This window comes from Triturus cristatus, chromosome 6, assembly GCF_964204655.1.
Source record: "Triturus cristatus chromosome 6, aTriCri1.1, whole genome shotgun sequence".
Taxonomy (NCBI): Eukaryota; Metazoa; Chordata; class Amphibia; order Caudata; family Salamandridae; genus Triturus; species Triturus cristatus.
In genome coordinates this window covers 821,251,425-821,266,377 of record NC_140589.1, presented here as the reverse complement: position 1 = coordinate 821,266,377, position 14,953 = coordinate 821,251,425, and the positions used below count along the sequence as shown (strand labels likewise).

The following is a 14,953-nucleotide window of genomic DNA, read 5'->3' as shown; positions in this document are numbered from 1 at the left end:
GACCGTGAAGTTTGTGAACTTATTTTGGTGTGCATGCGAGTCCTGCATTGCCTATCTCTGGTAAGTTGAACTACTACTGTTGAAACAATACAAATGGAGGTACCAATGGGTGAGGCAGACTGGCCTCAAGGGTTCTGTGCCATCAGCGACAGAGTCACTGTCACTCTACGGTGTGCTGCTTCACAGGCCTCCCACAAGACTGGAGATTACCTCTAGTATGGATTGTGGTGAACAGACCTTCAAGGTTAACCCACACTTGCCACCTTTAGGGTCCACCTGCTGGTGCCAAGACGCCAGGGCTTCTAAGGTCTAGCTGGGCCTTCGAAAGGTCTAGCATGGAAATAGCTCCCTCAGGATAGTAGTATAGTGGATTAGTAATAAAGGCTGAACCTGTTTCTCCAGATCCAAATTCGGCAGCTTTGCCATAGTGCCTCTCCCTCGCTGAACACCATACTGCCCCACTGAGAGAAAATCACACTGTCTTCAACTGCAACCCAATTGTGCCCCGTTATAAACTTCTGGATGCAACTCAATCCAAATTATGCACTAGGCAAGAGCAATATGCTGCCTGAAAAAAAAAGTAATAACATCTGGAAAAAGCAAACACTAATAGGGAGTGCAGCATTGAGTAAGGCATGTGAAATGTAAGCAGGGTTACCTTAATGCTTTTACACTCATTCAGAAATCAGAGTGTTTTTGCCTGAAAAGTTAAGGATATGGTTACAGAGCCCTGAAGGGACAAGTTTCAATGTCCATTGGTTATATCCTTACAAAACTAAGCAGTATGGTTGAAAAAGACCACATCTGTGAACACAAAACTGTGGAACACACTTTATAAACTAAAATAAAGAAAACAGCTGAAAAGGATAACATTAAACGTTTTCCACTCCACGCATCAATCGGGTATTGAAGTACCTCCAGGAAAGGGGCACTTTCATTCCCCCTCAGCATGGCTTTCAGTGGGTTAGAAAACTGGGGGTCTCTTAAAGGGGAGTAACCTAGGTAATAAAGGCCGTTGCTTAAATATTTGAGATAAAAATCTCTGCTGTCCGACTTGTATTTTGCGGCCTCTTTCTGTAGTTGTATCCAGATATATAATAGAACCACTGGCATGCATTTAAATCAAGCCCAGACTACTGTCTTTATCAGTAGCTGTTAGCTGCATAAAATCAATGAGTATAAACAATGACTTTGTAGTAAATAATGCTGAAAATGCTTCAATTCTGTAATTATGATACAGTGAAGTGACTATACCACTCCATCAGAAACTTAAATAACTCTTTGTAAAATGCTTACTTTTATTTATTGTGGCCTTGAAAAAACGTTTAGAGGCTGGTAGGACTTTATGTCTCGAACTACGCACATGCTAACATTCAGTACACATAGAAAATCAGTGTACAATGTTCATAAACAATATATCTTGAGCTCTTCCAAAATAATTTTTTCAATCGTAGTTCTATATTGTTCTTCGTTTCTTTAATTATAGATTTTGCCCAACATTTGCCCAGCCAACACATGTTTCGTCGTGGGGAATACTCCCACTTGACTTCTTCAGGGGATAAAGGAACAATCAAATACAAGGAATCAGTCCTTCCCCTAATATTCTCCAAACATTGAAGTTCAACAGGTACAAAACTCAACCGAACGGGTGTTATCACTAATATATTTTGTGGTAAAATGTTAAGATTAATTGACAATATGAAGTAGTATTAAATCTGATGGTCTTATAGGGTAGAATAACCAAAGGAGTAACAATTACAAACAAATTTGTTTTAAATAATGTGAAGACTAATTGACAACATGAAAAAGTATTAGATTTGATGTTCTCATATGATGTTTCATATTTTTATGATTGATCTAGGTAATGCTCTACATGGATTGGCATCAATGACCCTATTGTATACATTGTCGTATTGAGATGCATTATATTTTGAGACACATATACTATGTCATTTACATGCATACGGAAGTGTGGATAAACTTAGTCACCGCCCTGTACATTTTTTTGTACTAAAATTTCTTTTATCTTGCGAATTGCAGCTCATATAATTTTAATCCCCCGTGTGGACCACTGGAGACATTCATGATTATATGGAAAGGGAAATTGTTTATATCTTCCCAATTTTTTCTTTTAGTTGTAATTTTATTTTTTGGCTTGAATATATCAATATAATAGTTGCTGAGAATTATAATCATGACAACATAGGGTTGTTTGATTTAACCTTCTAAGGTGGTTTTCGTAGGCTCATGGTTATATTACTGATGATCATAAATCTGTGAATGACAGATTAATAGTTGACTCTGCCCTTAATAATATTATCATATATTTGTGTTTGATGGTAATTCTTAGTAAATTTCAAACGGGCAGGAGGTGTGATGTTACCTGTATACTCAGGAAGTGACCGAGAGTAAAACGCACTAGTTCATATTAATTGTAAGCATTTGGACTAGTGTGGGATAAATAATAATCTAAGAGCGAATTTCATCTCGAATATAATTACCATGTAATTTTATGTCGGTCGAAGATATACAATATGATACCAGGAAATGGTGTAACATTAACCCACATATGTTGGGTTGACGGTCTAGTCTTGGGAGTGGATTTCATTTTATAGACCTGAAGGTTCTAAGTGAATTACTTCCGGGTCATTAACGGCGCTCGTGAAGACAGATAAGGTTGGAAGCGTATTCGCTTTGGTAAGAATTCCCACTAGACCATTTAGGTTTTGCAGATGGGAGATAAGTTAAGCAGGATAGATTTTTTGTCTGGATACATGATTAAATTGTAATCTTTACTTTCATTGTCAAAAATAGGAATCGTATTACTTAGTGCACAAGGACACTGACTTTTGCGAGGAGTCCTTATACAAGAAGCGTTTATCTCGACACAGAGAATGTCAAATAGAGGTAAGAATTTGCCTCTTAATGAAATAAGTTTGTGTCTAATTATGAATAGTAAACTCGTTAGGATTGATATAGAGTATAATGCTCTGTATTATTACAGATCCGTCAAATCAAGTTCTGTTTATTTAGACGTGAAGAAGAGATAACTACACAGTAGCTGGGACGGAATTAGAACCGGCAGGGAGGTCAGTGTATTACTCACCAGACCGTCTTCTCTGGTTCTCTTGAATAATAACACAACTCCCAACGTTTTCTGTTATGACACAAGAATTATTGATTTTATATCCTTTAATTGAGCATACAAGAATCGTGCCTTTTGCGGACAGGTAGTACATGGTTTTTGGACTGAATTCACGTCACCCATGATATGCTATGTCATAAATATAAACATGAATAGTCACCATAATTCAGATGCAAGGGTGTCATAATAATATTAGACATGCACCTTCTGGTTTTCTCACACTGATGTATGAGATGTTTAATTGCAATCTAATATGTTAATATGTATGTTAATCAGATATCCAAACTATATGTATATGATAATACGAGAGTGCATGTAACCTCTATCCCATCACTACAATGACAATAAGACGTGTTAAACATCAGTGTTCAATGGAGGATACCAGTTTAGCTGGTAACAGGGGGTTTGATTCTGAATGGGAAAGTCACAATATGTGCACTATTGGTTGAGTTTTGTACCTGTTGAACTTCAATGTTTGGAGAATATTAGGGGAAGGACTGATTCCTTGTATTTGATTGTTCCTTTCTAGCCCTGAAGAAGTCAAATGGGAGTATTCCCCATGACGCAACACGTGTTGGCTGGGCAAAATCTATAATTAAAGAAACGAAGAACAATATAGAACTACGATTTAAAAAATTATTTTGGAAGAGCTCAAGATATATTGTTTATGACCATTGTATACTGATTTTCTATGTGTACTGAATGTTAGCATGTGCGTAGTTCGAGACGTAGTGTACTAGTGGGATCACTTGTGATCCACCAAGAGGGTTTAGGGTGCTGTCCCTCATCTACTGCACTGCTTGAGAAAGAGGTATCATTTAATTACGCTGACCTGAGAGGCGCCCTGATTCCACAGCTTAAGCATACTGGCTGGTAGGACTTAGCAGAGGCCCATGCGTCAGCTTTATCACTGCAGACCTGATAAATGCAGAGCCTGAGCTCTGCCCTTCACCACTCCCCACAGCGTGCACTTTCAGATCACTAGGAGGTGCTCCTATCTTATTAGCCCCTTCTTAGCAAGCATAACAAAGGAGTCTTGCCAAGATTACACCCAAGGCTGGTGATGGCTGATAGCACTCCCGAGTGAAGATATTTTTTTAACTCCCAGGGCGAGGGCAAAAACCAGGAGCCCGATAGTGTACCAGTCTCAGCGCCTGTTTTGTAATCTGGACCCGATCCACTTAAAACCCTGCCACACGGGAAAACAGTATTGTTCAAACAAAGAATAAAGTAGCGCTTCACTGGCAAACTCTTTAAAGTGGCACTAGTGTGTTTGGGTGTGAATAAAACCAAGCTGGTTCCTTTGAGACCACTCTGTCTTGCTTTAGTTATTTTTCCTATTTTGAACATTTTTTAGGTCTCGCCTGGCGTAGACATGCGCAGTCTCGCTGACGAGATTTAATGAGTTAGGGTAGATCTCTCTAGTGGGCTTTAAGCCCCGCCCCTCTTTTCCATTGGCTGGCGTCACCGTTTATGCTAAATGGTGGCCAGCCATTGGAAAAGAGCGTCTAGTGACGTACACTTTTCTCTTTTAGAGCCGTCCCAGTTGGACTGGCTCGGTTGCTTTACATTTGTAGTAAAGGCTTTTCTTATCTTTATGGAGCCATGTGTTTCAAACATATGGCCCCATAAAGACAAGAGATCGGCTGCAGCGCAGTCCTCTTTCACTTTCGGGACCGCGTTGCTCTGCCTTGTTTAAAATGTTGGCATGTGTGCAATTGACCCTATTCAGTAAGATTGCTTCTGCTTCAATAAAGGTCAGTGGGGAACATGCAGGGAAAATACATTCTTCCGATTATTATTGTTTAAAATATCTCACTTGCCTGCCCTGAAATGTTGTGTGCTTCTGTGTGTCTCTTTTCCTGTGTCTGAGTGTGTGTTCATTACTATGTCTGTGTTCCCTCAGTTTCCATCAGTCACGCGAAAAAATTTCTAGGAATCGGTGAAATCTTCGGAAAAACAAACGGTCCGTTTGTTCCTTTCCTCACTGGAATGTGTTGAAACGTCACGTTGACATTTTTAGCCTTCTCGGTTCCAGTGAATTCCTGGCTCAACAACCCCACTGTGTCCCTTGTATACGTCTGTTCCTTCGGTACTCTAATGAGTGTTTGGTTGTGGGGAGATCACCGGGAACCACCTTCACCCAAAGAGGTTGACTGCACAGTGCACGTGCGATGCAGTCTCCATGGAAAGCTGTAAGCACTCATAACATAGGCGGGAAGAGGCGAAGGGTGGGCGTGTAATTGAAACAGGCGCTTCTTTTCAAATAGCTGCTTTTTCGTAAATCAGCAAAGTGAATCACTTTTGCACCAAAAAAGTGCGCTTGATTTTTCATAACCTCTGCTGAGAGTGTCTGCGGTTCTGCTGATGCCGGTCTCTCGTTATCACCTCTGGTAGGACTGTAACCAAAGACCTCCTACAGTTAATTTTGTTAAGGATGTCTGGCATAGCAGGGAGCGGTGACCCCTGATTGCTGCAGGGAGCAGTGACCACTGACAGCAGCAGGGAGTAGGGAACACAGACAGCTGCAGGGAGTGTGAACACTGACAGCAGCAGGGAGTGGTGACCTCTGATTGCTGCAGGGAGTTGTGAACATTAGACAGCGGCAGGGAGTAATGAACACTGACAGCAGCAGGTAGCGGTGACCCCTGATTGCTGCAGAGCCTGAGGTTTGATAAAGCTGAACCGCCTCAATGAGATGTGTGAGTTAGAGACAAATTATAATGATTAGTTGTGATGAGAAGTGTCAGCTGAGAGGCCTGAAATCTCTGAATGGGAACTGCATGGATAAGATGCCTTTGTCTATAGAGACAGATGACGCCCGTGCAGTCTCTTTCTTCCTCCTCTTCCAGTTCATTCCACCGCCCCCCTCCTCCCCGTGTCCCCTCTTCCCCCTGTCTCCTCGCTGTTGTGGTTTCAGGGTGCTCTGTGAGAGGTTAAGTAGTATCTGTCCCTACTCCCTGCGTCCTCGTCCACTCCCGGCTTTCCCCTTCATCACTGCTCCTGTCCATCTCTCCTTCCCCTGCCTCTGCCCCTCCCCCCCTCGGGCTGTGAAGTAATACGTTTTTCTGCTCCACAAAACCTTTTTGGAAGGAACCACTTCCCAAGGAATGAGTGCCGGGTGCCAAAGCCATCAGTGCAGCCTCCTGGTCGGGCTGTTTGCGGCCTCGGGGAGCCGCCGCTTGATGCATGTCTGATCCTCGACATGTGCTAGGTGGGGACTCGCTCTTCTGCGAGCTTAGGGCCAGTGACACATGACCGGGACGGGCTGTCCAAGGCAGCAAGCAGAGGCGGTGCCGGGAGCCCTGGTGGTCGGCAGGAGGATCCCAACCCCACACCCCAATGCCTGAGTATTATAAATCAGTCACACTGATACTGCGGGCCGATCACACACCGGTGTCACTGCACCTGCTGCGCTAGTGATAACTACGCCTCTGGCAGAGAGGCGCCAGCATACATGGGGTGGGTGGGGTGGCAAGGGCGGGTTGGGGAGGGGCCCAAGATCTTTCAGGTCCCACTCCAACCGCCCCACCCACACGTGACAGAAGAAGGGACCGGGGTTGCTTTGCACAATTGCATCAAACAGGCTCTGGGGATTTGGAAGGCGTCTTTGCTGGTTTTTTTCCTTCAGAAGTGAGGTTAGCCCCGGGAGCCAGGGTGTTATTCACTGCCTGGAAGAGGTCCGACCCACGCCCCAAGAACGACCTTGGCTGGGGCGCCAGATTAGAGAAAACAAAGGGGATTCAAACAAGCTTTGGCAAAGGCAATAGGTCTCACCTTTGGGACCGATTGGGTTTGCCACTGTTGTTTAGCCATCCTGTACAGCATGCCAGGCCTGACAAACTTTTTATTTCACCGGGCATTCCTGGGGAGGGGGTGGGGGGCCAGGAGCCCTAGGGGGCGGTTTTGAATGCTGGGGCTGTTCCTGATACTGCCATCACTTTCCCCAGCTTCCTGAAGTTAATTGTAGTAGGCAAGTGGAGGCAAGGTAGAGAGAAGGCAATCAGAGAGGGGTGAGAGAGGAGAGAGTGGACGGAACTAAAGAGACGGTCCAAGGAGACGCAGGGAGTGAGGTTGGTGGAATGTTTGCCAGGGCTGCTTCTGGTTCCCCATTCTGTCCGAGCAGCATGGTTAAAGAAACGAAACAAGCATTTGCAACGCAATTGGTCTCGCATTTGTGAGATTTTAAGCTATTGGCATTGTAAATGACAATGCCTTTCATTTATGTTTTAAAAATCAGCACATAAATAAAAGGAATTGCCATTACAATGCCAATAGCTCAAACTCTCGTAAATGCGAGATCTTTTGCATTGCAAATGCTTGTTACTACGGTCCGAGGATGCGCTATGAAATAGAAAAGTGTCAGAAAAAGGCACCCGCCCGTCCCCGAACAGCCGAGCCTTATCTATAGGCATTGGCTATTTCTGCTGTCTGGGGACGCATTTTTGAAAAAAAAAGTAGGGGGGCAGATTCTAATATATAAAGAGTAGGGGCACACCTGTGCCCTGCCGATCCCGCCCACTGAACTAAAGAAGGCGTGCGTGCAAGCCCCAACGCCGGCAGCTTCCCCGCCTGCTGGGAGACAACCGCGGCCATAGGGCATCGCCTACAGCCTCGTTGCCCGCTCCTCCAAGCTTCTAAGGTATGCTCTACTCGGCTCCTGTCCTGAGGTCCGTCCGCCGTAGTACCCTCGTGGAATTCGACTAGGGACCAGGAGCCGAGACGAGGTCCGAAGAATCTCACTAGTGTCAACAGCGAATCGGCGTGTGACGTCAGTGCGCCGGCGTCCGCGTCACACCACGTACTTCTGTTCCTGGGTCTGCAAGAGTGCTGACAGTCCCTGAATAGATGAAAGGACTACTGACGGTTTCTTAGCTGTAAGGTAAGTCTTTTTCCTTCATTAGGATTGTGCAACGGCTCGTTAACTACAAACTAGGTGGTAGGATGGCGTCTCTACTTGCAAGATGTTCTTATCGGAGAGAGAGAGAATGAGAAGGCATTACAGTATACAATGAGAAGGTATGGGAATGCTGGGAAGCTCCGCCAATAAACGTCAAGGGAAGGACAATCACAGTGCTAATTGTGTACTATGGAAGGTGTTACAAAACGTGTACCAAGTGTGCGCAACCCTTGATGCTCTCCTGATTTAAAAAGATGTATGGACAGTTGCGGTAGAAAAAGAGTAAACCTAACTAGCCCCCTTTACAGTACAGTATAGAAATACTAACGGTAGCCTCTAGAGACCACACTTGTGGTTTTAACCTGGGTGTCTATGGTTACGGATACAGAATCTTGTACTTAACATGTGGAGTTTGCATTTAACAGCACCTAAAAGAGACCTCGTTAAATGCAGGATTCTCACCCTTCACTTGTTCCATGATTCCTCATTCCTCAATGTTTACAAATGGTGTGGCTCATGCTCCTTAAATGGACAGTGGAGTTTGTTTCATGAGTAACTAATCCTGTTTTAGATGGCGCTTAGGTAGTGTAGCCCCTATTTTTTTTTAGCTAGTATGTCCCCATTTAATTGCCATTTATTCTGAAAAATGTAAAGTTTTAAAGACTTAGCAGAATAATAATTAAATATATATTATCAATCGCTGGAGAATCTGTTGAAACGTTTTTGCAATAGTCGTTTGTAGCAATTAAATGGTTACATCTGTATTAACTGAAGTTGGCCGAATAGTATGCACTTTCTGCTGTTTAGACAGGGGCAGAAAAATAGCAGAAACACGTAATTGTGCATCCAGCAGCTGTCTCAAAAGCAGATATTGTGAGCCAATGAACCATGTGAATAGTGTGAATGATGCCTTTATTTAGCGGGCGCTGGCTAAATAAATGCTTTTTTCAGATTGCTTATCCTGATGTAGAGTGGCAGGGGAGAAGAGCCTCTTGTTACGGTAGCGACTAGTTCCCATGAGAGAAACAGCTCTTAGCAAAGACTGTGGCTCATGTTCATTATCTGATCAGTAGAGATAGAAGCATTTTCCAGAGTTCTCATTAGAATAGTGAATAGGGTAGCTCAGAAGCAGCAAAGGGGAGTGTGGAGAGTCAAATTACAGCTGGGCGATATAAGGAAGAGAAAGATGCATAAGGCAATTGATGGGACACAATACCATTGTGACACTTGTATGGGGCAAATTATATGGGAACATGACTGGGTGCATACAAAGAAGGTAACGGGAATGAGCACAGAGCTGGAGCAGCTGGGGCACAGATTGAGTAGACATTTAAAAAGGGGCTCTTGGAGGTCGATTGGTAATTGGGAGTACAAGGGGCTGCCTCTGGCACTTACAGAGTGCAGATGTTGATGGGAAACGTCTGGGGCACAAAAGCAATGGGCAACTGATGGCAGTTAAATGTAGAGATTGTGGGCAAGGCCAGTATAGAGAGTATCTGCAACAGGTATGCTTTCTGGCTGCTAGGTCCTTTGGAATGCATGGATAGTTGTTATATGTGGCAGAGAGAAAATGGGCGTGTGGGGTTTTTCAAGCTAAGTAGCCTGAAGTGAACCTTGTGCACAGCAGGTCGGGGTAAACTAACTAAACAAAATGTCTACCAAGAGTATTTCAAGCTTTCATACACGATATGACAAAAACAGTATTTGAAACATGATATCACCATGAATATTCATTCCATTTTAGGAGATGAAGGATTTTCTCAATATCTTATTGAATTCAGTACAGTAATCATTGCATCATGATAACTCGTACATCCAAAGTAATTACACAATCATAACATTATTACAATAGCTTGAAGGAGATGGCAATTGATGACCTTCGGCCCAATGCATTTCGGGACCTTAATGTCCCTTTCTCAGGGGCCACTGAAAGTAAAAACATAAACATTTTGTGGTGTTATGGTTGTTGGAACAATGATACAACAACAAATCAAGCCATCTTGTCCAGCGACACCCATCTGTGCTGCAATGAAAAGAGTAGACCCACGTAGTGATCTGAACTACATATAAATGGCGGCAAATACAGAGAGAGTACAGAAAAAGTACAGAACAACCATAGAGGTCCAATCAAAAGCACCAAGAAGCCAAAGTAAATTTCAAGCCAACGTGTCCATAAATGCAACACACGATAGAAACCTGTGGTCAGTCACTACGTCAATGCAGAGAAACACCTACACCCCGTGTCATTGTAGTACAAATGAACAAAAATTACACTTATTGGCAACCTCGTAAAGTTCCAGTACACTCCGCTTCTGCCACTCACCGCAACCTCCTAAGCACATGAAAAGTAGTATGAGGGCACATACACCAACAGTATAACAAGTGCACTGAAAATTGAATGAAAAAAGGGAAGTACCTTGTCATGAATCTTGATAGAAAGCAATATGAGCCACCTGTAAAAACAGTGGAACCAGCTAAGTACGGTGCAAATGCCGAAAATAAACGAAAAGCCAAGCAAAGAATTCACGAATAAAACTGACCTGAACTCCAAGCAAGTAACGAAAAAAGCAGTCCCCACAATCAAGAACAGAAGTGTAACAAATGCTGAACCTGCTTTCAGCTGCCGATAAAGCTAGCGCGTCAGTGCTGAAGCCGGTCACATGGTTACAACGCAAGAGCGTGTTACCATGAAACTACAGCGGCCATATTAGAACGATACTAGAGTGCGCAAGAGAAATATAGACATATTCTAATATCGAAAGTAAACTCTCCAAAATGTAAACATCAGGACCCCAAAAGACTGCGGGCCAAATATAAAAGAAATACATAACCTGAGTGAACAGACTGTGTCGACATCGACATGCGGAAAACCACCCCCCATAAACAGAGCATAAAGCTGATGACACTGAAGGAAACAAGAAAACCATGACACAATGCTGCACATAAGGCGTCTGAACATCACCTATTTATCTGCATTTATTATCAACAAGCATATGCATGTGTAAATACATTACATGACAGCCATAAACATAAATATACACAAATGAAATGTAGCGACAGTATAAACATAAAAGGTGTGTGACCTAGACGTAAATACAACACGTGTCTGGGTGCTAAAAATAATGTGTAATAATGCGCTCACAATAAGTTTCTGAAGGTACGACTGGATACTGTTGGCTTGTTGGAGTGGCAGGGAAACTGTCTGTGATGGGGCACTCAGAGAAAAACCTGAAACTTGCTAGGTGCTAAGCGAGATGGTAGTTTAAAGGAAGCAACTGAGATCTAATTTATCGTTCAATCCAAAGGATTTCATGGTATTACAATTTTTGGATCCACAGTACTTCTTTTTGAGATAGGAGCTGGCTAGGATCATGCCCTTCTCTGCATTGTACTTTTTCTAGAACAAGGAATCGCACTTGAGTGATGTTGTAATCAGTGGACCACCAAATTAGAATTGGTATTCTTAGTGCGAATCATACTTTTATTCTCTCCTATTCTGATTTTAATTTTTCTTTCAGTTGTATCAATATACAGGAGCCCAAACGGGCATTTTATACAGTATATAACGTTGGTGGTGTTGCAATCCGAAGTGTGACGTAACGACAATTTTTGACCTGCTCTGCGATGAGTAACAACGTTTGTTGCATGAAGTTATTACAATGAGTGCAATTGTTGCACTTTCTAATTCCTAGAACACCGGTGCTGACACTATTTGTTTTTAAGGACAACGATTCTTTGAGGTTGAGACTACGTGTAAAAGCAAATAATGGTTGATTTGTAAATAAATTGCCGAAATCTGGTTCTTTTTGTAACAGTTCCCATATTTTTATGATTTTTTTATTTTTTTTTAAAAACCTTTATTTACGTCAACATGGTACACAGCTATTCAGCCGACATCCCGGAGGTCCGGCAGCACGATGAGAACAATACGTAGGAAGGTCCATAGCTATACATCAGGAGTAACAAAGGTTTAGTTTTAATGTAAACCAAAAAATAAAAACACAAGCAAGGCAGAGCATATAATAAGCATGCGCTAGTTCTCAGCTGGGGCGAGGTCCCACTCCCATCAGCGGAGCAGTACACCCCGCCAAAGAAGTGAGGGGAAAGCAGAGGTACGGACTCCAGGTTATGAACAGTTTTACGTCCAAAGTTGGGAGTAGAGCTAGGGGGAAAGTTGCACATCGAGCATCTCAGTAACCGGGGGCACACAAATATCTCCCCTATAATGGTTCCATTGCCCCCATATCTTATGCCATTTCTTAGGGCGACCTCGGACACTGTACACCGTTTTCTCCCGGAACATGCCCCAGTCCATATTTTCCATCCATGTTACCAAGGTGGGAGGTCTCTGGGATCCCCACAGCTGCGCAATATCTCGCTTCGCCACCATATTCCCCAGGGTCACCCATTGGGTCTGAGCGGCATCATAGTCGGTGGGACCCCAGACATTCAATAGGCATCGTCTTGCCTCCGGGAAGAGTGCGATACCCGTGACCTCTTCCATCACGTCGTGAATTTGTTTCCAGAACTCTACGATCTCCCCACACTCCCAAATAATGTGTAGAAAGGTGCCCAACATCCCACAGCCTCTCTTGCATAAGCCATCATCAGAGAAACCCATATGAATCAGGCGGGGCCCCGTGACATTAACCCTGTGAAGTATCTTAAGCTGCACCAGCCGCAGTCTAGCCGGGATCGCAACCTCCTTCGGAGAGGAGATGGCATATTGCCAGTCCTCATCGTCCAGCTCGAGACCATCCCTAGTCCATTGTTCTCGCACATCAAGGAGGAGGTCGGTCCGAACATTTACAAGCTTCTTGTAAATCAAGGAGATTGTACTCTCCAGCATATGACCATCCAGAATCCGATCCTCCAAAGGAGAAGACTCAGGCACGACCTCCCCCTCGGCACAGACAGATAGCAGAGCGTGACGCACCTGGGCATATCGAAAGTATTCAGTACCCCCTAATTCGTACTCCGTCTGCAGCATCTCAAACGATTTCACCTTACCCTTAGTCAGCAAATCCCCAACTCTAGAAATCCCAATTAGGTCCCACTTCTCAAACCCTTTCGTGTGCCATGATTTCCCCAATATATCGGATTCGAAAAGCGGAGTAGCCTGGGTAAGTCTGTCCTTCCAGCCCAACGAGTTTGTAACCGCCTTCCACACATGCACTGCCGTCTTGGTTGGTCCCGTGAGGGACCCATCCAGTGATTTGGAATACAGCGCCCTAAGATAATTACCCCCGCGCAACAACCACCGATCCATAGCAAACCCAGGGTTCAACGCCGGACCATAACACCGTGGTTAATCGCTCCCAATTGGGTAGCCCAATAAAATCTTCTGATGTCAGGGAGTGCAATCCCCCCGTCATACCATGGAAGGGTCAACTTTGCAATAGCTATACGCGGTTGACCGTCCCATAACAGCGAGCGCTGGAGGCTCTCCACCTCACAAAAATAACAGGCCGGAACTAACTCTAGGATGTTCTGTAGGGCATAGAGAAATCGGGGAAGAGACATCATTTTTAACAATGCGGCGCGGCCTAGGAGGGAGAGCGGCAGCCGCCTCAAACCCGCAACGTCCCGTCTCAAACGTGACAACGGAGGGAGTAGGTTCTTCTCGTATCGGACAGAGGGATCGGTGGAAATCTATATCCCCAAGTACAGAAAGCCCTGCTGGGCGATCTGGATGGAGCAATTCCGCGGGACGATAGGGGTGTCTCCACTGAGAACATATAGATGCGACTTTCCCCAATTAATGGCGAGACCCGAGTTTCTACCAAAAGAATTCAAGACGTCACAGACCACTATGAGGGATTTCCTAGGTGAGGTCAAGTATAACAAAATGTCGTCTGCATACAAAGAAATGCGGTCCTCGTGGTCTGGTGACCATCGGATCCCTTTTATGTCTGGCTGCCATCTAATCCATGCCGCCAGCGGCTCAAGGGCGAGGGCGAACAATAGTGGCGACAGAGGACAACCCTGCCGGGTGCCCCTCCCAAGCTCGAACGGAGATGACGCCCTACCGTTCACCGCGATTTTAGCCAAAGGTTCCTCATAGAGTAGCCTAATCCAGCCTATAAAACCCGGTCCGAAGCCAAATTTTGTGAGCGCTGCCCACAGATACGGCCATTCCACAGTGTCGAAAGCCATCGTGGCATCAAGTGACGCCACGATGGCCGACTCCCGCAGCGTCCCAACCCTCACGAGCACACCATGGAGTCGCCTGAGGTTCAACGCAGTGTTGCGGTGTGGGATAAACCCGGATTGGTCCGGGTGGATCAAGTCCCCAATGACCCTGATCAAACGGTTAGCCAACAGTTTGGCGACGATTTTTGGCTCAGCGTTGAGTAGGGAGATCGGCCTATACGATCCACATCTGTTCCGGGGCTTGCCATCTTTGTGTATAACCACTATTGTCGCCAGACGTTGGTCAAATGGGAGACACCCATGCTCCCGCGCCTCTACAAACATATCTCGCAAATGCGGAGCAATCTTATCCGGCCTGAGTTTATACAACTCGATCGGCAAGCCATTCGGGCCCGAGGCCTTGCCCGGGTGTAGCGAGCGGATAGCAACTGCAACCTCATCCGCGGTGATGTTACCATCAAGGTCTTCCCTGTCTACGTCGGATAGACAAGGCAGGGCAATATCTCGCAGCAGTTCGTGCGAGTCTTCCTCCGGCTTGTCCGACACGGACGTATAGACCATGCGGAAGTGGTCCGCGAAACACTGGACTATCCCGTCGGGTTCTGTGACAATATCCCCGCCGACCGTCACTATTTCTGGCACAACTCTATTCACTCGTTCTTTTCTGTCTAACCACGCTATTAATTTCCCAGCCTTGTCACCTACATCATACAATCGCCCTTGTTGTTCCCTGCTAAGAACCTTAGCCGCGTTTG

The 14,953-nt window shown here is 44.8% G+C and overlaps 1 protein-coding gene across 5 annotated transcripts in view; it reads left to right on the top strand.

Moving 5' to 3' along the window:
• Window positions 1-7,723: 7,723 nt before the first annotated feature.
• Window positions 7,724-14,953, top strand: part of RMDN2 (regulator of microtubule dynamics 2) — a 570,121-nt gene continuing 562,891 nt past the window's right edge. For 3 of the 5 annotated variants that reach the window (XR_014963030.1, XM_085611419.1, XM_085611417.1), the window contains exon 1: window positions 7,724-8,027. The gene's annotated coding sequence lies outside the window, so the exon portion shown is untranslated. The remainder of the gene's footprint in view (window positions 8,028-14,953) is intronic. The other 2 variants (XM_085611420.1, XM_085611418.1) reach the window with 1 other exon arrangement.